This window comes from Tenrec ecaudatus, chromosome X (assembly GCF_050624435.1).
Source record: "Tenrec ecaudatus isolate mTenEca1 chromosome X, mTenEca1.hap1, whole genome shotgun sequence".
In the NCBI taxonomy this organism is placed as follows: Eukaryota; Metazoa; Chordata; class Mammalia; order Afrosoricida; family Tenrecidae; genus Tenrec; species Tenrec ecaudatus.
The window spans coordinates 75,376,366-75,400,894 of NC_134548.1; the positions used below are offsets into that span (position 1 = coordinate 75,376,366).

Genomic DNA, 24,529 nt, shown 5'->3' on the forward strand with positions numbered 1-24,529 from the left:
TGTTTTCTTAAATTGCTCATCACACACACACACACACACACACACACACACACACACACACACACAGAGTTTTAAGTGAAACTGCTTTTAGGAAAACATTCAATGTGACCAGAAAGAACCTTCCCAGGCAACACCACTCGCTGCACTAACTCAGAATGAGTTGCTCAATGGTCACCTAGTGGGAAAAATGCTATTATGAAAGCTCCGCTCTGTCCAGTGCAATTCCGGTTTTGGGGGGTACCTCCTCCTATCTAGAATAATACAAAGAAACTGGCTATATTGTTTGACCTAAGGCAGGAATAAAGAGTGTCCCCTCACTATCATGATCCCAATTCTACCTTACAAATCTGGCTAGACCAGAGGATGTACACTGGTACAGATAAGACCTGGAAACACGGAATCCAGGGCAGATGATCCCTTCAGGAGCAGTGGTGAGAGTGGTGATACCGGAAAGGTGGAGGGAAGGTGGGGTAGAAAGGGGGAACCAATTACAAGGATCCCTCATTCCTATTATGTGGTTCTCTCCTCACACATATATACTAATCAGTATTCTAATAAAGCCTTTAGATGGAAGTGCGCAGATCACCTGCTCTCTCTCTATCTGTCTTTTGCTGCCACCCACCCTACCTCCCGCCTTCATGCAACATTTATACAGTCCTTGCTTGTCTCCTCAATTATGGAAGCTTTGGGATTATGTGGTTTATGTTGACTCTATCCTGATAAAATTAGGGTTGATTTAGCTTACTGAGGGGTGATCCACTCTTCCCTCAGCAGATTTTTCAGTCTTCTCAAAGTATGTGCACTGTGCCTAAAAGATCACCTCCACATAGAGGAAGATCTTCAAAAACATATAAAGGTTCTAAATATAAATTTAATCACAGTTGCTCCCTCGCTTCTCCAACATTTGTGATACTTTCCAAGACACTTGCATTTTTTAAAAACATTTTATTAGGGGCTCATACAACTCTTATCACAATCCATACATATACATACATCAGTTGTATAAAGCACATCTGCACATTCCCTGCCCCAATCATTCTCAAAGCATTTGCTCTCCACTTAAGCCCTTTGCATCAGGTCCTCTTTTTTTCCCCTCCCTCCCCGCTCCCCCCTCCCTCATGTGCCCTTGGTAATTTATACATTGTTATTTTGTCATATCTTGCCCTATCCGGAGTCTCCCTTCCCCCCCTTCTCTGCTGTCAATCTCACAGGGAGGAGGTCACATGTGGATCCTTGTAATCAGTTCCCCCTTTCCAACCCACTCACCCTCCACTCTCCCAGCATTGCCCCTCACACCCTTGGTCCTGAAGGTATCATCCGCCCTGGATTCCCTGTGCCTCCAGCCCCCATATGTACCAGTGTACAACCTCTGCCGTATCCAGCCCTGCAAGGTAGAATTTGGATCATGGTAATTGGGGGGAGGAAGCATCCAGGATCTGGGGGAAAGCTGTGTTCTTCATCGGTACTACCTCGCACCCTGACTGACACTTTCATTTTAATCTATTTTATTTTAATTTAGTTTTGATAAGTAATGTACACACACTATGAGAATTAAGAAGCTATAGGAGGGAAAAATAAGTTGGCCTTCCTTGTTTCCCTAGCCATTCTTTTTATTTATTTATTTGCTAAATATTTTTTAAAAAATCATTTTATTGGTGGGAAGATGTGGGGAGGAAGGGGGGACCGATAACAATGATCTAATATAACCCCTTCCTGGGGGAAAGACAACAGAAAAGTGAGTGAAGGGACACATCGGTTAGTGTAAGACATGGAAAAAAAGTTTAAATTTTCAAGTTTTCATGAGGGAGGGAGGGGCGGGAAGGGAGGGGGAAAATGAGGAGTTGATAACAAGGGTTCAAGTAGAAAGAAAATGTTTTCAAAAAGATGATGGCAACAAATGTACAAATGTGCTTGACACAATCGATGTTTGTGTGAATTGTATTAAGAGTTGTATGAGCCCATAAAAAAGGGTTTTTAAAAAAATGATGCAATGATAATTATTGGTGATTGGAATGCAAAAGTTAGAAACAGGATAAAACAGTGGCTAGAAGACATGGTCAAGGTAATAGCAATGAAGCTGGATATACAAGACCAATGACTGGTTCTTAGCAAAACGTTTTTCAACACAAAAGGCGACTATACACATGAGCTTTTCCAGATGGAATACACAGAAATCAAATGGACTACATATGTGGGAGAAGACAAAGGAGAAGCTCAATGTCAGCAGCTAAAACAAGGTCAGAGGCTGCCTTTGATACAGATCATCAATTGCTCTTATGTAAGCTGAAGTTGAAGCTGAAAAACATTAAAACAATTCCACACGAGCCAAAATACGACCCTAAGTCTATTCCACTTCAATTTTGAGATCTTCTCTTGAACATATTTGATGGGTTGAGCACTAATGACAGAAGACCCGATGAAGCTGTGGCAGACCATCAAGAATATGATTCATGAAGAAAGTAAACGGCCATTAAAAATTCAGAAAGTAAAGAAAAGATCAGGAGGGTTGGGGGGATAATGGCCGCAAGACAGGCAGCTCATGCCTGGAACTCCATGGAGATCGGTGAGTGGGGAGATTTGGGGGCCAAGTATTAGTATCAAGTCTGTCTGTCAATTCCCAAGACCACTCAGAGCACTTTTCTGAACCAGAAGCTGACTCCCACCCTAACGCCAGTACTCCTTGCGGACACCATGGTCTCTTGTGCAGTGCTTAGAATGCCCGCTCTGCCTTGACCGACACCACAGGGCAGCCAGGTGGATGGCGGAGGCTTCACCCAGCCTTGGTGCCCACGCAGAATCACCAGCCAGTACCCCCACCCTGTCCCAGTGTGCTGGGGTCCTGTGGGGGTACTCCAGCCGGCATACCCCACCCCACCCCACCCACGCAGAGATTTGGACCCAATATGCATGCCCCTCGAAGACCAGCCAGCGAGAGCCAACCCCCCTCCTCCCAGGAGGCCTGAGCCGGGTGCCACAGCACAAACAGGCATAGAGCAGTGGCTGCTACCATGCCTTTGTGCTCCAGTAAACCGCCCACCAGACCCCCCGATACTCAGGTCTCAAACCAGAGATGCCCGCCCCATCTTTGTGCTCCTCACAGATACACCAGGCAGCACCCCCCCTGTCCCTCACCCCTCATACACACACATGCGCAAATACACACACACACACACACACACACATGCACACACAAGCAGAGGTCGACATACTGCCATACCACTTCAGGCCTGCCAGGCAATGGGCACAAGTCTGGCAGAAGTTTCTGCAGTTATGGCAAAGGGACCCAAGTCTTTGGAGCTCACCTGCTGCATTCTCCCTTCTCCCTGCTCACTCCAACCAACCCTCTGTGCTCCAAGTGGTGGATCAGCACCCGCCTACTTGTGGGAAGTGCCCCAGTCAGAAACAGATCACCCAATTCCTAATCCATCCCCTAAATACACCACCCTGCACTAGGGTCACCACTCTCTATCAGACTGCAGCATGCACAGCTGCAAATAGCCCCTAAGGAGAACTTAAGGTGGCTGGAGTTGAAACCATAGGCCAAGGTCAGAGGGAAGCCCCAGCAGGACAAATGTGAAACACAGCCCCTCAAGACAGCTGGCTAAAAGCTGCCTGCAGAAACACCAACATCAATCTCTCAAAGAGAGAGCCCAGGGCTCAGAGACACCCGGGAAATTGGCACCTAGTTCCAATAAATTGACCAAAATATACAGCAAACTGCTTCCACAGTTTCAACAAGAAAAGAGAAACAAAATCCAATGCCGGAGATCCACCTGGACCTAATGGCAGTCATAGAAAAGGCAGAGGTTGACCTCCCACAGAAATAAATCTCCAGAATGCTGCTTAGAGTCAGACAGGACATGAGGGAAGCATTACAGAAAAAGGATGAAATTATAGAAGAAGTAAAGGCCATGTACCAAAGGGAAATAAAGGAGTTAAGGGGTGAGATAACAAAAACTTATAGAATATGTCAATCAAACACTCCAAAACATGAAAAAAGAAGTCACAGCCTCAACAATAATAGTAGGTGACTGAAATACACTGCTCCCTGAGAAAGATCACTTCGAAAGAAACTCAACAAAGAGGTTAAAGATGCAAACACAACTATTTGACTTGACTACAATTTGACTTGATAGACATCTACAGTGCTCTGTACCCAAATACAAAAAAATCACATTCTTTTCAAGTCCACATGGCACATATACAAAAATAGACCACATACTAGGGCATAAGTCGAACCTACACAAATTTAAGCACATTGATATCATAAAGACCTCTCTCTGTAATCACTGTGCCATAAGATTGGAAATCAACAAAAGGAAGACAAGGAAATCAAGGGTAAACAATTGGAGAATGAATAACTCTATTGCAAAAGGAGAGTATACTGGCTCAGATCAGAGATGCAATTAGGAAATTTCTAGAAACCAATGAGAATGAAAACACGGCATGCCCAAATTTAAGGGACACAGCAAAGAGAGTCATCAGAGTAAGTCTCAGAGCACTACATAAACACATGAAGAAGGAGGAGAGGCTTATGATTGATACACTGACACAAAATTTACAGCAACTAGAGCAGAGTCAACAAAACAATCCAACTAATAGCAAAAGAAAGAAGTAATAAAAATTAGATCTGAGATTAAGGAGAGAGAAAATAAGAAAACTATGGAAAAAATTGATGGTGCTAAAAGTTAGTTCTTCAAAATGACAAATCAAATCGACAAACCTCTCATGAATTTGGCCAAGGAAAGGAAGGAATATATTTCAATAGCAAGGATAAGGGATGACAGGGGGGATATTATAATGGACCATAGTGAAATCAATGGGATAATTACATAGTACTATAAAGGACTGTACTCCAATGAATTAAAAAACTTGGAAGACATGGAAAAATTCTTGGAAAAACAATGCCTCCCTAGATTATCTCTAAAGGCCATCAAGAACCTCAACAGACCCATATCAATAAAAGAAATAGACAAGGTTATCAAGGGATTACCAAGATAAAAAAAATCACCTGGACCTGATAGGTTTACAGGTGAATTCTATCAAGCATTCTTGGAAGATCTGACACCAATCCTACACAAACTCTTCCAGAACATACAAAAAGATGGCAAACTCCAAAATTCCTTCTATGAAGCTAGTGTAACTCTGATACCTAAACCTGGCAAGGGTCCCACAAGAATTGAGAACTACAGACCAATTTCCATAAAGAATATTGATGCAAAAATGGTTAACAAAATATTAGCCAACAGAATACAAAAGTATATAAAACAAATAATTCACCATCACCAAGTGGGATACATACCATGGATTCATACAGTTCAACATATGAAAGTCCATTAGTATTATTCATCACATTGAAATGAAAAAGTATAAGAATTGTATGATAATATCGGTAGATACAGAAAAAGCATTCGACAACATCCAACACCAATTCATGTTTAAGATACTCAAGAAGATAGGAATGGAAGGAAAATTCCTCAATATAATATAAGCTAAATATGAAAAACCAACAGCCAATGTGGTAGTCAATGGAGAAAACACGAGATCAAATTCTTCTGAAAAAGGAGACTAGACAAGCATGGCCCTTGTCCCCACTCCTATTTAACATCGCACAGGAGGTCCTAGCTAACAATATAAGGCAAAGAAAGGACATCAAAGGTATTCATCTGGGAAAGGAAGAAGTGAAACTATCATGATTCACAGATGATATGATTTTATATATGGAAAATCCTAACAATTTGAAGACAGGCATACTGGAAGCAATAGAGGAATATGGCAGAGTAGCAGGTTACAAAATAAACAAATAGAAGTCTATCGCACTACTGTACACATCGGACAAGGCCACAAAAGAGGGGATCAAAAAGGGTGTACCCGTCACAATAGCCAAACACAAATTGAAATATCAAGGGATATACCTGACTAAAAAAAATGAAAGACCTGTTCGAGAAAAACTATAAACACTATTAAAAGAAACCAAGGGTGACCTGAACAAATGGAAGGAGATCCCATGCTCGTGGATTGGTAGACTCAATATAGTAAAGATGTCAATTCTACCCAAGGTACTATATAAGTTTAATGCTATTTGGATCCAAATTCCAGCATCTTTCTTCAAACACTTGGAAAAACAGATTACTAACTTCATATGGAGAGGTAAGAAACCGAGAATTAGCAGAGAACTCCTCAAGAAGAAGGACAAAGTTGGAGGGCTTGCTTTACCTGACTTTAGCACCTACTATATGGCCACAGTGGTCAAAGCAGCATGGTATTGGTATAATGATAGATATTCAGACCAATGGAAAAGGATTGAAAACCCAGAAATAAAACCATCAGCATACAGACAACTGATCTTTGATAAGGGCCCCCAAAATATCAAATGGGAAGTGGATGCCCTCTTCACTTCGTTGTGCTGGAAAAATGGATAAGCAGCTGCAGAAAAAGGAAGCAAGACCCTTATCTCACTCCATAAACAAGAATAAACTCAAGGTGGATCACAGATCTTGAGGTAAAACCCCAAACTATTAGGGCCATTAATGAAGGAACGAGAACAAACCTGAGAACCTTGGCACAGGGATTACATAGGCTATCGTAAATCAGGAAGGACACGAACACAGAGGAGGCACAAATTGACCAGTGGGATATACCAAAGATAAAATACTTAATGTACATCAAAATAATTCACCAAGAGAGTAATAGAGATCGTAGAATGGGAAAACATCTTTAGCAATGACACTTCAGACCAAGGCCTTATTACTAATATTTATAATATTCTGCTCACTTACAACAAGAAAAGAAACAATTGTCCACTCAGGAGGTGGGCAAAGGATTGGAGCAGGAGTTTCTCAAGGGAAGAAATCCAAATAGCTTGTAAATATAAGAGAAAATGTTCCAGATCTAGAGCCATAAGAGAAATCAAATTAAAACAACTATGAAATACCAGCTAACATACTCAAAGACAGCCCAATTCAAGAAGTCAGAAAGTAACAAGTGTTGGAGGGATACGGAGAGATAGGAACTCTTGTCCATTGCTGGTGGACCTGTAGGTATGGACAGTCATTATGGAAATCGATTTGGCGATATCAAAAACAGTTTTAAATTGAACTACCATATGATCGAGCAATCCCCCAACAGGGCATATAGCCAGAAGAGACAAGAAACAAATCAGGACCAGCCATCTGTGCCCCAATGTTCATCACGGCACAGTTCACAATTGCAAGGAGTTGGAAACAGCCCAAATTTCCTTTAACAGATGAATGGATTAAAAAACTCTGGTACATGCATACAATGGAGCATTACACATCCCCCCAAAGCAGTGATGAATACATGAAGTACATCGCTGAATAGGAAAAACTGGAGGAAATAATGCTATATGAAGTAAGCCAAGCACAAAAGGACAAGTACTACATGAGCCTTCTAAAGTAAGCTCAAAAAATGCAAAAGGGGCATAAGGAAGAAGCTACTGTACACATACGTCCCTGGGGGGAGATCCAGGTAATATGGCAGGAGGCAGACTAAAGTCAGGGATACATATGGTAGGCCACTAAAAAGGAGGGGGCGGAGAAGACATGGGTAGCCGGGGGAACAGGGCCTAACCCACCCAGGGGCGGGTGTTAATTGTGTCTCAGAGAAAGAGTGACCAGACTTCAACCTGGTGCTTCAAGACATGAACACACATACTGACACGAAGCAGGAAAATTGGGGGGGGGGGGAGCGGGAGAGTGAAGCACATCCTGGCCCACCAAGCCCCGAGGACAATGTTCCTGCTCAGAGCAGCAATGCACAGAGAGGACCACAGGGCAGGCCTCACCACGGGACAAAGTATTCCTCATTGACTCATCGCACCACTGGGGACAACACTAGAGACATATGGCAGGAATTCTGCCTGCCCAGAGCCCACTACGCAGAAGCCAGCCTCTTGGGGCATGCAGCAGAGCATCAGGGACAGCAGAGCAATGAAGTCCCCAGGGATAGATGTGGGGCCAGGGCATGGCGCCCCATCAGACTCGACTGGAAAGCACTTGTAAAGGACAATAAAAAAAAACCCTGAACTATTTATAGGATTTTCTTGTTATTATAGCTATTGTTTTACTTTCTATTGTTGCTTCGTTGTACTCACTCTTGTGATGGTACATATTGCTGTCCTTGCATATCTACTTGGAAGGGATAGGTGGAATAAACAAGCTGGGAGAGAGAACAACAGGATGACTGTTACAGAGGGACATGGGAGAGAGGGAGGCGGGGTAAAGGAAGTGGATGTTAACAAACCCAGGGACAAAGGAAAAACAAGGGATCCAAAATTAGTGGCAAGGGGGGTGTAAGAGGTTTGCCAGGGCTCGATCAAGGGCAATGTAACCGAGAGGAATTCCTGAAACCCAAATGAAGGCTGAATGTGATAGTAGGACAAGAGGAAAGTACAAAGAAATAGAGAAAATAACTAGGAGGCAAAGGGCAGTTATAGAGATCTAAAAGCAGGCATATTCAAATGTAAATATATTTATATATGATGATGGGGAAATATATCTATCTACATATGTTTATAGGTTCAGTATTAAGGAAACAGATGGACAGTGGGCCCCTACTCAAGTACTCCCTCAACACAAGAACACTTTATTCTAACAATTCGGCCATTTGAGATGCTCACCTTTCTTGTATGATCGCTGAAGACAACGAGTGCACAAGCAAATGTGGTGAAAAAAGCTGTGGTGCCCAGCTATCAAAAGATATAGTTCCTGGGGTCTTAAAGTCTTGAAGATAAACAAGGGGACATCTAGCTGAGAAACAACAAAGCCCACATGGAAGAAGCACACCAGTCTACCCCGACATGATTGTTGAAGTCAAAGCGGGTGCATAAGCAAAGGCGGTGAAGAAAGCTTCTGGTGCCCGGCTATCAAAAGATATTGAATCTGGGGTTCTACAGGCTGTAAGATAAACAAGTGGCCATCTAACTGAGAATCAACAAAGCCCACATGGAAGAAGCACACCAGCCTGTGATATCACAAGTCGTCAAAGGGATCAGGTATCAGGCATCAAAGACCAAAAAAAAAAAATGGGGGGGAGTGCGGAGTGGGGACCCAGGCCACATCTGTAGGAAATTGCATATGCCCTTGCAGAAGGGCCTTAGGTCGGAGACAAGCCAATCAGGATGCAGTGTAGCAATGAAGAAACATAATTTTCCTCTACTTCTTGAATGCTACCTCCCCTCCCCACCCCAGTACAATGATCCCAATTCTATCTTACAAATCCAGCTGGACCAGAGGATGTTCACTGGTACAGATAGGAACTGGAAACACAGGGAATCCACGACAGATGCACCCCTCGGGACCAGTGGTGAGAGGAGCAAAACTGGGAGGGTGGAGGGAAGCTGAGGGAGAAAAGGGAAACAGATTACAAAATTACATATAATCTCCTTCCTGGGGAATGGACAGCGGAGAAGTGGGTGAAGGGAGATGTCGGATGGTGCAAAATATGACAGAATAATAATAATTTTTAAATTATCAAGGGTTCATGGGGGGGTGGGGAGGGAGGGGAAAAAATGAGGAGGTGATACCGAGGGCTCAAATAGCAAATATTTTGAGAATGATGAGGGAAACAAATGTACTAAAGTGCTTTACATAATAGATGGAGTATGGATTGTGATAAGAGTTGTACAAGCTATGTGCGTATATGTATATATATGTGTGTGTATGTATATATATGTATATACATATATACATACCATATTGAATGAAGGGGGAAGCGCAGAGTGAAGACCCAAGGCCCAAGTGTCGGCCAATGGAGATCCCCTCATAGAGGGGTTTAGGAGAGGAGATGGGTTAATCAGGGTGCGAGGTAGTACTGATGAAGAACACAGCTTTCCCCCAGATCCTGGATGCTTCCTCCCCCCAACTACCATGATCCGAATTCTACCTTGCAGGACTGGATAGGGCAGTGGTTGTACACTGGTACATATGAGGGCTGGACGCACAGGGAATCCAGGGTGGATGATACCTTCAGGACCAAGGGTGTGAGGGGCAATGCTGGGAGAGTGGAGGGCGAGTGGGTTGGAAAGAGGGAACTGATTACAAGGATCCACATGTGACCTCCTCCCTGGGAGAGGGACGGCAGAGAAGGGGGGGAAGGGAGACTCCGGATAGGGCAAGATATGACAAAATAACGATGTTTAAATTACCAAGGGCACATGAGGGAGGGGGTAGCGGGGAGGGAGGGGAAAAAAAAAAGAGGACCTGAATCTAAGGGCTTCAGTAGAGAGCAAATGCTTTGAGAATGCTTGGGGCAGGGAATGTATGGATTGTGATGAGTTAGTTATATGAGTTCCTAATAAAATGTAAAAAAAGAAAAGAGGAGAAAAAAAAGAAAATGATTAGGGCAAAGAATGTACAGATGTGTTTTTTACAATTGATGTATGTATATGTATGGACTGTGATAAGAATTGTATGAGCCCCTAATAAAATGTTTAAAAAAAAGAGTTGTACAAGCTCCCAATAAAATGATTTAAAATTTTTTTAAAAAAGAAAAGATCAAAGTGAATGATAGAAGAAACTCTGAAATTTGCTCTTAATTGTAGAGTAAGCAAATAGAAGAAATGATGAAGTCAAGGAGCTGAACAGTAACATTTAAAGAGTAGCTCCAGTAGATAAATTAAAATGTTATAATGAAATGTGCAAAAAACTAGAGTTAGAAAATCAAAAGGGATGAACATGTTCAACACATCTTAAGCTGAAAGAACTCCAGAAAAAGATTAAAGATTCATGTTGCAGTATTAAAAGACTATAGAGGCATAGTTGAATAATGCAGAAACCTCAAAAGAAGATTGAAAGAATATAGAGACAATATACCAAAAAGAACGGGTTGATATATAATGAATCAGGAGGTAACACATGAGGAAGAGCAAATGGAACTAAGGGAAGAAATTCAAGCTACACAGAAAGCATTAGCTTAAAACAAGGATCCAGGAACTGTTTCAACACACTGATGAAGTACTGGAAACACTTAGTTCTTTATTCCAGGAAATGCGGAAGACAGATACATGGTCAACTGACAGAAATCCATATTTGTATCCATTCCACAGAAAGGTGACTCAACAGAGTGCTTAAATTATAGAACAATATCACTGATATCATATGCAAGTAAAATTATGCTGATGATCATTCAATAATAGTTGCAACAATCCATTGGCAGGGAACTTCTAGAGTTCAGGCTGGATTCAAACGAGGATATGGAATAAAGAATATTGATACTGATGTCAGATGAATCTAGGCTGAAAGCAGAGAATACCAGAAACATGTTTACTTGTATATTATTGATTATGCTATGGAATTTGACTGCATTTATCATAACATTCTATGAATAGCTTTGAGAAGAATAAGAATTCCAGAACACTTCATTGTATTCATGTTGAACTTGTACATGGATCAAGCAGTCATTGTGCAACAGAATTGTATCCTCTCACCATGCTTATTCAATCGTTATCTTGAGAACCTGGAGTACATAAAGAATAATGCAGGATCAAGGTTGGAGTGAGGCTTATTAATAACATGCAATATGTAGATGACACAACCTAGCTTGCTGAAAGTGAAGAGGACTTGAGGCATTTGCTGATGAAGAACAAAGTTTGCAATCTTCAATATGGAATACTATTAACTCAATATAAAGAAGACCAAAATGCTCACAACTTGAGCAATAGGTAACATCATGTTAAAAGGAGAAAATATTGAAATTGTCAAAGATTTTGTCTTAGTTGGATCAACAATCAATGCTATGGAAGCAGTAGTCAAGAGACCAAAAGACATGTTGTACTGAGTAAATCTGCTACACAAAACCTCTTTAGAGTATTGAGGAGCAAAGTCATTACCTTGAGGAATAAGGTGTGCCCGACCCAAGCCATGGTATTTTTATTTGGGGGTTTCTTTTCAGCCATGGGTTTTACTTTCTTTTAAAAGTGTTTATAGTTTTACTATTATGAAAGATACCATATCACCATTACTTTCATGCAAAGGATAATAATACTTCTATTAGAAATGCAACTAAAATTTAAAAATAACATGATATTTACTATGCCTTGAGTATTTGGACAAGCTTAATAATTTTACAAAAGGATAAAGCATTCCAATTTTCTTTTACTGATTATTCTGTTTTAACCTACACACAATTTTAATTTTAATATGAAAACCAAATTATTTTACTTCTTAGTATTTAACATAACTCCCCGGACATGCAATAGATTCTGTCATCAATATGATGGTCCTGACATCTTCTATGTTAGGCTCAGATTTTACGGTAAGTCCTATTTGCTCAAATAAAAACAAGCAGACTATGATTAGGCAGTTCATAAATAAGGAATAAAAATAACTAATAACATTAAAAGATAATGTTATAAAAATACAAATTAAATAAGATACTTTATTCAAATGTATCAGAAAATTAAATACAAAAAAGACTAATTACGTTGAACAAAGTCTGGGTGGGCACTCATTTACTTCAAACCGGAAGTGTAAATTGTATAGCATCTGAGGGAAGAAGCTGGCAATACTATTATAGCTTTACTAAAGTTTTAGTCATTTGAACCAACTATTTCATTCCTAGAAACTTTCTTATAGATATACTTACATATGTACCTCAAATACAGTTACAAGGTTATCTGGTGCACCGCTTGTCCATTGTCATAAATTTAAGATAATCAAAATGTCTCAATATTGGAGCAAAGAGTTATAAATTATGGCACACCTTCCTTTTACCAGGTAGTGGACTTCCTCTCAATGTTATTCAACCACACCTGCACCTCACTTTCTTCCTGACCAAGTGAGTCCACATTACCACACAAAAGCTAGTTATATATGGACGGGCTTTCTCGGTCAAGGGAAATTGAGGAAGAAATACTCTGGAGGCTTCAGGAAAAGCCTTCTTCATTGATAGATTTAGATGTGAGAAATGTCCTCTTTGCCTTTTGGATGTGATTATATAAGGGTGTGAAGTTAGAAGTGACAGCAGCAGCTTCTACAAGTGGGACAGGCCTAAAGAAAAACCAATAAGCTGAGGACAAGAGAGCCAGGAAACGATCCTTAATGATACCTATGAGTTGTGTTATATGAGATAATAAATGCCCTTGGTTGTTTAAGTCAATTATATCTGGACATTGTTACATCCAACCAATATCATCCTATTTTACACAATGGAATACTGGATAATCACTAAAAGAAGTGACACCTCATAATTACATTTATTGATATTTATGAACAACAGATACATAGTTAACAACAAAAAACCACACACAAACAAAAATGCTACTATTAAAAAATAACTGTTTGGAATTTTCATTTTCCAAGAAAAAATTCTGAAAGGACATACAACAAGGTTTTGAAAGTAGTTATCTCTGAAAGATAGGATCTAAATGTTTTCATTTTCTATATTTTCTCCCTAGAACAGCATATATTTATAATTCTATCACCCTTTTATAATTGTCACATTAATACACTTTAGGGGATAAAGAGATACATGTATTTCATTGAGCAATCTTGAACTAGAAGTCTACTTTTTTCATAGGAAAGGTGATCGTGGTTTTTAACTATTTTGAAAACAAAAGTTGATATCATTTTGAAAACAAAATTTGATATTTTTAGCAAGTACCAAAGATTACAATGTTTATATTTTTTTACTTAAGAAATCATATCATGATTTTGTATCACTTCGTGTTAGTAATTCTTCGGTGAAGCAAAAACAGTCCCCAGATGAAGGATCTTCAGGGTCATAGAAACAGCAAATGCCATTAAATCATTAAAGGTCAGAATCTTAAACTGCATCTGGGTAGGTATATAGAACATCCTGATGTTTAGGTCCATTGAGTTCCTTAAGAGCTACTGTGACAAAATACTGCTCAGCTATTTTGCTTTCCTCAAATTTCCATTCTTACTTATTTCGAGTTGGGAAGGGGAAAAAAGAGTTTCTCTATAAACTTGGCTTACATCCAAGTTTAATGGGGATATATCAAATTCAATTAGTTGTAATTCAAATCCTAGTCTGACACCAATGACTTTAATAAAGCTTTCTTTCGATGCCTAATTTTTATAAAACACATCCAGTTGAGTTCATTCATCCTTAAAGCTATTGATGGTTTCCCACTCTTTCTTGGTAAATTTTCCTCTCAAAATATGAAATAATTCTGGAATTTACCATGACCTGGGAAGCTAGTCTTCATTTTATAAATTTCAACCTGCAGCTCAGGTTCAGAAGCAAGTACCACATAGTCACTGTGATAGTTGGGTTTACTTTGCCAACTACGCCGCCACAGGAATATGTGGGTGGAATTTCATCAGGTTGCAGTTTGATTGATTGCAACTGAGATAAATACATTCTAAGGCTGGCATCCCATCCCTCTTTCTCTCTGGTGATCGAAATAGTGAGCTGCTGCTTTAGCTAGATTTTTGCTTCAACCATGTTTCTGCACTACCTCTAGGCCAAGCCAACCTGTGAATCATGTTGCCTTGCCATGCACTGCTAGAGCTTGAGGCTACTTTGAGACCTACCTCACCACACTACTGGTGGATTGTGTTGATATGCATACATCACTAGAACTCAAGACCACATTGGACCTGCTTCACTACACTCAGCGCTACTGACTGTTGCTACCCCCTCATGCTGCCTGCTGCCTACGGGAGACTATATATCTGACTTGCCTGAGGCCAGACTTCACTGTCTGCTTTCTGGATTGACAGCCTGCATGAGTTGAAGGACTTTCAGTATATTAACTGTTCCAGGAAAGTAAGTTGAACTGAGCCCTCTGTACTGCTGTGTGGACTAATTAGCCATTATATTCTTTCTAACTGTATCAACCTATCCATATATATCATATACAATCATAAATGTCCTGGTTTTGTTTCTCTAGAGACTAGTCTCTTCTGCAGAAGAACATCATGCTTGGTAAAGTATCAAGGGGCACCACAAGAGAGAAATGTCCTCAAGAAATGGATTGACACAGTGGCTTCAACAATGGGCTTGAGCATAAGAATAACTGTGAGGATGGTGCAGGACTAGGCAGTGCTTTGTTTTGTTGTGCATAGGGTTGCTATGGGTAGGAACCAATTTGGTAGCAACTAACAAGAACCCAATATCTGGCTTTCACCTGACCTAACTAACTAGGGATGGTTTATTTAGAACACGGAGGCTCAGATAGGGCCTCCTAATTAAGAGGTTTGTCTATTGGATAAAGAAGCACTGTTTTATAACTCTTTTAGATTTGGTCAATCTGTGACACCAACTGAGGCAGAAATGATAATAGAATCAGAAGTGGTAGAGACAACAAATAGATACCAAAAATGATAGCGTAGTGCAAACCCTAAAGCTTTAGAGTTGTAATGTTCTGAGAATTAGGGCACTCTGAGCAGGGCTGCCTATACTACAGGAACCACCTGCAGAATACGGACCACTGCAAGAAGGAGGCCACCCCTAGAGAAGGGGCCATTTGAGAATTTTCAAATAATGGAAAAGTTGTAAAATGGTGGTCTAGTTGACCACCAGCTCACAAAAATCATATTTGCTTATTATTATGGTCAGGGTTATACATTTGAGTTGGTATCCAAGGAAGTTCTCCTGTTTTAGGGAGGTTCTGTAGTGTTGTAGATCCCAGTTATTGATCTAGAAGGCTGATCTAAGAAGGCTTTGGTATAACAACTCTTTCCAAGGAAAACTTACAGATTAGAACTGTCTTTCATGGTCAATTCCTTTATAGTATTTACTGTATGTCTATTTTGTGTCCTTTGCATCTATTAATTCACTTGTTGATTGTCATAAATTCTTTATTAAAATTCATAATAGGAACCTGAGCTTGCATGATATGGTTACAAACTAGCACATTTAAGTCACCACTGGATAAATACCTTTATTCATTTCTTTCCAGAGAATTATAGGAGAAGAGAATAATTTGAAACATAAGCAGAGAGTTGAAGAAAATTTCACTCAAATTTGACAGCCCTCATTTCTCCTCCTCTGAACATTAGAGTAGCTGTTCTATAGCTCATAAAGGAAGCAGGGGCTATTAATTTATATAGATAGATGAGATCAGCTGACTAGGACGAAGAGAAGAAAGAGGATTTGAGGCTGAGGGCTTGGCTAGGTACATTGTGCATTGTCCAAGGTCACCTAATAGTAAGTGGCAGAGCTATCATATGAATTTAGATAGTTCTGAATTCAAGGATCATTCTCTTTTTACTATATAACACAGAACGAAACTTTTAAAGTAACAAATGACTTATTAGGTGGAAATAATATGCAGAATTTCTTTTCCCACCCCTCCAAAACTCCAAAATGGAAAGACAAATGGATTTGGCTTTCGGTAGACTAGTTAAAGATACTTAGGGGTTTGTGGTATTTTAAAGGAACTTCAGGAAAAATGCAGAGGGTGGCCTAGAGAAAAACTTTTACGTATTTGTTTTCTGAGTACATGATTGACAAGAGTAAATGTTACCTGTATTGAATTCTAAAGGCTTAGTCTGAGAGAACGAAATATCGAATGAGCACAGCTGAAATCTGATGAAACTTGGACATTGCCCAGAGTTATAGTCAGCAGCTCAACTCCTCAGAATACTGTCTCTGATGGCTCTTGAGGACTCACATTGAATGATAATATTTTTTGGACTTTGAAGCACAGCTAGAAGAGGGATCCCCTCTAGTGGGAAGAGAGTTCATGAATTGCTTGACTGTGTTTGGTCACAAATATTTTCATGATTCTTTGCAATGCAAATCGCTTCTTTTAGTGTGAAAGAAAGAAAAGATCAACATAAAACGTGATCATTGTTTACTGCGAAGGGCCAAAAGATTAAAATTCACTTGGAAATCAATTCAGAGTGTCCTGAGATGCTGCCTCAGGGTTGCAAATATCAGAGAGTACAAAATACAACTTGCCTTCCTAAATATCAAAGCCGTGAGACTTTGCCCTGATAAATCCGAGAATTCCACCGAGTCCCCATTTACACTCTGGCTGAGGCTGTGTTTAGTTTTCTGGTGTCTGTCTGTATTTGTAAAACCTGTACTCTGAAGCCTCATTAGAAACAAAGGTAGCGAGGGGGTGAAAAATAACAAGCTCTAGCATTTGGTAGAAATCATTAAAAACATTTTTTTCCATTGTGAATTGGATGGAAATTTGTAGAGAAGATCATCAGTTTTACACTCAACAATTTATGCACATTCTGTTTCAGCTCATCCACTGTCCATTCCATCTCCAACCTTGACTTCTTGTCTCCATTACTCCTTTGTTAACCCTTCTAAGTTTTTTCCTTGGGTAAAGGTTGCCCACTTGATCCTAAATGGTTGATTATTGTTATGTGTGCACACATCAATTGGGGTTATTATTTATCTTATATACCTGTCTATCTTTTGGCTGAAAATCAAGCCACAGAGCCTATTTCCAGACCCAAAAGGTGACCAAGGGTCATAGTTTCAAGAGGTCCTCAGTCAGTAGAAACCACTTTGAATGTGTTACCAAATTGCTTAGGGTATGTACAGAATTTTGAAATGCCATACTTGTTAATTATCAAGGGCTAACTGTTTAAAGAGGCTGTCACCATATCGTTCTTTTGTCTCTCTAACATACAGTCTGTAAGACACTTGCAGAAGTAACTTTCTAGAAACAGATCTAATTCTACCCAGACATTACAATTACCAAAAATTTAGCACCCAAACCCGGGAAGGGACTTACTTGTCCAAGGTAAAAAGCTAGTAAGTGAAAAAATTGAGGTTAGAACCCAAGAATTGGAGAGTCCCAGCAAGATGGCAACCAAGTAACACATACCAGAGGGACTCTGCAGAAATTAGTGCAGGAGAGCGACTGAGGAGGAAATTCTATGCTTTCAGGTCACAGGAGGAACATCATAAATATAAGTAGACACAGATTCACTAGGCTTTGAAGAGCTGTGGGCTTTTGGTTTACCACTGCGAGGCCGGATGGGGCTTAGCCTTGGACTCAACGTAGTCTTGGCCAGAACTAGACTACTTTTACCAGGCCAACAGTTTCATTTCAACACAACTACGGCTTGCCACCACCTTGGGGCAGGGTTTAAACCCCACCAGCACCTTGGTCAGGTGATCAGGGCTCAGCTACTTCTTCACTTTTTTCTCTCGCTCTTCTCCATTTCCTACCACAGTCTCAGCAGGCTTGGTTTATTTAATTTTGTTTTCTTCTCTCTCTTTTTAAACAACCCACGTCTGGCATCCAGGCAACCCCTCCACCTAGAGAACTATGCCAACCCTCCACCCACCAAAGTTCTGTGGCCTTACATGCAGCTAAGGAAATGCTGCCCGCCTTCCATTATACCCCAAAGGGCTAGGGGATCTCTCCTTCAAATGGCTGGGGTAACTCCCCCTATACTCCAAGGTCATTTAAGCTGCTGGGGGTACTCCCGCCTGCATGTACTGATGCTCCACTCTGCTAGGGGAAAATCTGCCTGCCTTCCATGATGCTATATGAGACTGGGGGATCCCCTGCCCATCCTCTGTGGCCCTACACATGGCTGAGGGAGCTTCCATCCGCCTGCTGTAGTACTTCACACAGCCAAAGGCAGTTCAACCAGTCCTCTCCAGCACGCCATGCAGCTGCGAAAACCTTCACACGACATATGTTGTGATCTTGATGACTAGGGAAATTTTGTCCACAACCAACGTGCTACACACCAAAGTGGGCTCACCCACTCACCCTCAACAGCACTTCCATTGTACCAGGCACCCCCGCATGCCCCCTGATGAGCTTCAAGAGGCCATGGGGAAAACCACCACGGCTTTCTGTGACATCATCCAGTGCAGTACCATCCTCGCGGTCCCACAATTACCTGACCAGCATCCCCTGAGAGGACCATCCAACTTAACTGGATACTAGTTGGCTATGGAAAGATGAAACCACAGTAGGATAAAGCAGTTTCTCCCCCCACCCCCAATGCAGTTAGCTGCAGGCTGTTCATAGAAGCATTCTGACAAATGTCCCAATGAGAAAGTCCAGTGTCCTTTGATTTTCTGGAAAATGGTACTGGGGGTGGGGGTGGGAAACAAGCTGTCATCTGTAAAGGAACTAAAATATTAATATGTACAGACCTATCAGCAGACACTATGAAGAAAGGAGAGAGTGGAGTAACATATTCCAAAAATTGAAGGAAAATAACACAAACCCAAGAATACTCTATCCAGCCAAATTATCTATCAAGATAGATAGAGAACAGTCATTCCAGACAAGGAAAAACTCGAAGAATACATTAAAAGAATCCCAGCACTAAAAATGATCCTTGCTGACCCAGTATGGGAAGAAGAACAGCACTCACCAAGCACAAATAAGAGACTACCACATAGAACAACTCCACCCAGAGGGCAACAAAGAAAAAAGCCCCTAAGATAGCATTGGTTCAATGGTGGAAAGAAGGCAAGAATGAAACACACACACACACACACACACACACACACACACACCCCACAGATAAGAAAGGCATGAAGGAAAACAACCAACAAAAAAGGTACAAGATGACATCACAGAGTCCACGGATGAATGTAACAACCCTGAATAGCAATGGATTAAATTCTGCCATTAAAAGGCAGAGGCTAGTAGACTGGCTTGGAAAACACAAGCCATCACTCTGCTGCGTACAGGAGACACATATCAAGATTACAGACAAAAATAGGCTGAAAATCAAAGGCTAGGGAAAAATATACCAAAAAATGGCAATACAAAAAAGGCAGGAGTTATCATCCTAATCTCAGAAGAAGAAAAAAAACGATCTTAAGGTGCAAGCAATGACAAGAGATAAGGCACTATATAATGCTCAAGGGAACAGTAGACCAAGAATGAGTAAGCATAATAAATATATACATACCCAATGAGAGACCCGTGAATTTTGTCAACCAAATGCTCCAAAAGATGCAAAAAGAAATCACCAGCTCAACAATTATACTAGGTGAATTTCATACACCACTAACCGAGAAAGATAGATCACAGGGAAAGAAGTTAAACAAGCAGGCTACAGATCTAAACATTACAATTATACTACTTGACCTGATAGATATACTGTCAGCGCTCTCAACCCAAATGCAAAAAAAGAGGAGGCCCAAATTACAAGTGGATATACCGACGATAGCACACCTGTGTACTTCAAAATAATTCACCAAGAGGATAATAAGAAAGTCCACAGAGCAGGAAAGCATCTTTAGCAATGACAAGCCAGACAAAGGCATTATTACTAAATTTACAATACTGTGATAGCTTGCAATTAAAAAAAAACAAACGAATTGCCCACTGAGAAGGTGGGCACAGGACCTGAACAGAAGTCTCACAAAGGCAAAAATCCAAATGGCCAATAAACATATGAGAAAATGTTCCCAATCATTAGCCATAAGAGAAATGCAAATTATAACTATGAGATACTAACACCCTAAACGATATCCAAATTAAAAAAATTAGAAAATAATGAGTGTTGGAGGGGCTGTAGTGAGATAGGAACTCTTATACATGGCTGGTGGACCTGTAGTTATGTACGGCCACTATGGAAATAGATTTGGAGGTGTCCAAAACAGATGGCAACCAAGCTACCATAGGACCCAGAAATCCCTCTTATGGGCATATACCCAGCAGAGAGAAGAAACAAATAATGGCCAAACATATGTGTTCCAATGTTCATTACGACACATTTCCCAATCACAAGGAATTGGAAACACCCAAATTTCCATCAATGGATGAATAGATTAAAAAATTAGTATGTACACACAAAGGAGTACTACGCATCCCTAAAAAAGTAGTGGTGAATGCATGAAGTACATCCCCACATAGGAATGCATAAGGGGTATAGGGGAATATCTACTATATACATACATTCCTGGGGTGAGGTTCAGGCACTATGGCAGGGGCCAGACCCAATCCAGGGATATATATGGCAGCCAACTAAAAAGGAGGGGAAGAAAGAAAGAAAGAAAGAAAGAAAGAAAGAAAGAAAGAAAGAAAGAAAGAAAGGAAGGAAGGACGGAAGGAAGGAAGGAAGGAAGGAAGAAAGGAAGGAAGAAAATACATGGGTAGCAGGGTAACAGGGCACTAACCTATCCAAAGGGGGGGGGGTTATTTTTATATCTCCACAGAAGAGCGAGGGACCAGACTTCTACCAGTGTGTCAAGACATGAATGCAACATACCAGAATGAACCAGAGAACTAACAGAGAGGTCTGTGGGGCCTAGACCCAATCCCAACTACATGGACACCCCTCCCCCCACCCCAGCTTGGACGAATTCATGTCAGAGGACCGCACTGAAGCTGCAGCTCAGGGAGAGGGGCACATCTGATCAGAACACACAGGAGAAAACTAAGAGGAAAGGAGAGAGAGTGGAAAACATGCTGGTCCACCAAGCCCCAGGGATGATATTCCAGCTTAGTGTAGCAAATACACAGAGAGGACCATAGGGCCAGCCCCAACATAAGACACAACTTCCCTCACTGATCCATAGCATTATGCGGGACAACACTGGAGGCACAGTCCAGGAATTGTGCCTGATTTGACCCCACCACACTGAGGTGAAACACGAAGGGCATGCAATAGAGCGGCAAGAGAAGAAAAGCAATAAAGTGCCTGGGAATACTAAAAGTAGACTTTGGGGTCAATGGGTGGAACTCCATGAGACTCGATTGGAAAACACTCAAAAAGGTAAAAAAAAAAAAAAAAGACGTGGAACTATTTATAGCCTTTTCTTTTTATGTTGATGTTGTTTTGTTTTGCTCTGTCTTGTTTTTGTGCTTATTATTGTCTCTGCATATCTATCTAGATAAGATAGGTGGCATAAACAATCTGGAGGAGAAAGCAATGGGACCAAAGGTTGCAGGGGGCCATAGGTGATGGGGAGGTGGGAGAAAGGAAGGGGGATATCAACAAACCCAGGGAAAAGGGAAGAATAAGTGATCTAAAATCACTGTTGAGGAAAGGCACAGGATGCTGACTGGAGCTTGATCAGGGGCAATTTAACTGAGAGGCATTACTGAGACACAAATGAAGGCCAAATATGATAGTGGGATAGGAGTAAAGTAAAAGGAGATAGAGGAAATAACTGGGAAACAAGATCATTTATAGAGGTCTAAATGCATATGTACATATGTAAATATAATTATACACAATGATAGGGAAATAGATCTATGTACATATATTTATAAGTTAAGCATTAAGGTAACACATGGACATAGGGCTTCTACTCAAATACTCCCTCAAGACAACATCACTTTGTTCAATTAAATTGGCATTCCATGATGCTCACCTTCCCAACACGATCTCTGAAGACAAAGTAGGTGCATAAGCAAATGTGGTGAAGAAAGCTGATGGTGCCTGGCTACCAAAAGATACAGCGTCTGGGCATTAAGTCTTGAAGATAAACAAGCGGCCATCTAGCTGAGAAGCAACAATGCCCACATGGAAGAAGCGCACCATCCTGTGTGATCATGGCTGTCGATGGAATCAGGTATCAAAGAACAACCAAAAAAAATCATATCATTGTGAATGAGGGGGAGTACGGAGTAGAGACCCAAAGCCCATCTGTAGGTAACTGGACATACAGTTACAGAAGGATCCCAGGGAGGAGACGAGCCAGTCAGAACGCAGTTAGCGATGATGAAACATACAACTATCCTCTGGTTCTTTATGTTTCCTCCCCTCAACAATCATGATCCTAATTCTACCTGACAAATCCGGCTATACCAGAGGATGTACACTGGTACAGATAACAACTGGAAACACGAGCAATCCAGGACAGCCAAACCTCTCAGGAACAATAATGAGAGTAGCGATACCAGGAGGATAAGGGGAAAGTGGTGGGGAATGGGGGAACCGATCCCAAGGATCTACATATAACCCCCTTCCTGGGAGTTGGACAACAGAAAAGTTGGTGAAGAGAGATGTTGGGCAGTGTAAGACATGAAATAATAATAATAATTTTAAAATTATCAAGGGTTCATGAGGAAGAGGGGTAGGGAGGGAGGGGAAAAATGAGGAGTTGATACCAAGGGCTCAAGTAAAAAGAAAATGTTTTGAGAATGATGATGGCAGCAAATGTACAAATGCGCTTGACACAATGGATGGATGTATGGATTGTGATAAGAGATGTACAAGCCCCCAATAAAATGATTTTTTTAAAAGAATGCTTTGTTCTTATTATCTGGCATTCTGTAATGCTCACCTTCATGACATGATTGCTGAATACAAAATGGGTGCATAAGCAAATGTGGTGAAGAAAGGTGATGGTGCCTGGCTATCAAAAGGTATAGTGTCTTCGGTTTTAAGGGCTTGAAGATAAATAAGTGGCCAGCTGGCTGAGAAGCAACAAAGCCCACATGGAAGAAGCACACTAGCCTGTTTGATCATGAGGTGTTGCTGGGATCAGGTATCAGCTTCAAAGACCCAGAACAAAAAAATCATGTCAGTGTGAATCAGTGTGAGTGTGGAGTGCAAATCCAAACCCATCTGGAGACAATTGGATATTACCTGACAGAAAGGTCACAGGGAAGAGACGAGCAAGTCAGGGTTCAGTATAGCACTGATGAATCATACAACTTTCCTCTAGTTCTATACTGCTTCTTTCCCCCACCCACCTACCCACTATCCCAATCCCAATTCTAACTCACAAATTTGCCTGGACCAGAGCATGTACACTGGTAGAGATAAGAGCTGGCAACAGTGAATCTAGGACAGATATTTTCCTCAGGACCAATAATGAGAGTAGTGAAACCAGTACGGTAAGTGGAGTTGTGGGAGATAGGGGGAACCAATCACAATGATCGACCCCCTCCCAGGGGGATGGACAACAGAAAAGTGTGTGAAGGGGGCCAGTGCTCGGTGTAAGAAAGGAAAAAAATATATAGTAGCTATCAAGGGTTAATGAGGAAGGGAGGGGGGATAAGGTAGGGAGGAAAAAATGAGGAGCTGATAAGAAGGGTTCAAGCAGAAAGAAAATGTTTTTAAAATGATGATGGGAACATATATACAAATGTGCTTGACACAATGGATTTATGTATAGATTGTGATGAGAGCTTTATGAGCCACCAATAAAATAATTAAAGAAAAAGAAATAAAGAACATCAGAATTTTAATCTCCAGTCTAGAATCCTTTCATCTAATACATATATGAAAGAATTATATATCTGTGTAATTTTATTTCATAGGTCTGTAATAGATGCCTTGTCTACCCATTCTCTTGGCAAGTTGCTTAAGGAAAGGCTAAACAAGGAAAGAAAGAATAAAATCAGAACCTGTTAGGGATGCCACCACCCACTTAGCATGGATTATACAAGGTAAATTTCAAGTGGCATATTACATTGAAACTAGCTGCTGAGTTGTTTCTGTCTCAGTGTAACTCTAAATAAAGCAGAGCAGAATACCACCTGGTCCTTTAAGCCAACTTAGGATACATTTATGCCAGAAAGGTGAAGATTTTCTCTATTACTTAACAACCATAAATACATAATGATCTGGGAACTCCAAAGAAATGCCTTCTTTGCCCACAAAGATTTAATAGGTGCCCAGGTCAATACAGTAAAGGGATG

General features: G+C 40.8%; 1 protein-coding gene and 1 pseudogene across 2 annotated transcripts in view; both read right to left on the reverse strand.

Moving 5' to 3' along the window:
- The window catches only part of OPHN1 (oligophrenin 1), a 369,115-nt gene that overhangs the window by 36,928 nt on the left and 307,658 nt on the right, over positions 1-24,529 (reverse strand). The gene's annotated exons all lie outside the window — the stretch shown is intronic.
- On the reverse strand, positions 13,663-15,701 carry LOC142434689 (L-aminoadipate-semialdehyde dehydrogenase-phosphopantetheinyl transferase pseudogene; annotated as a pseudogene).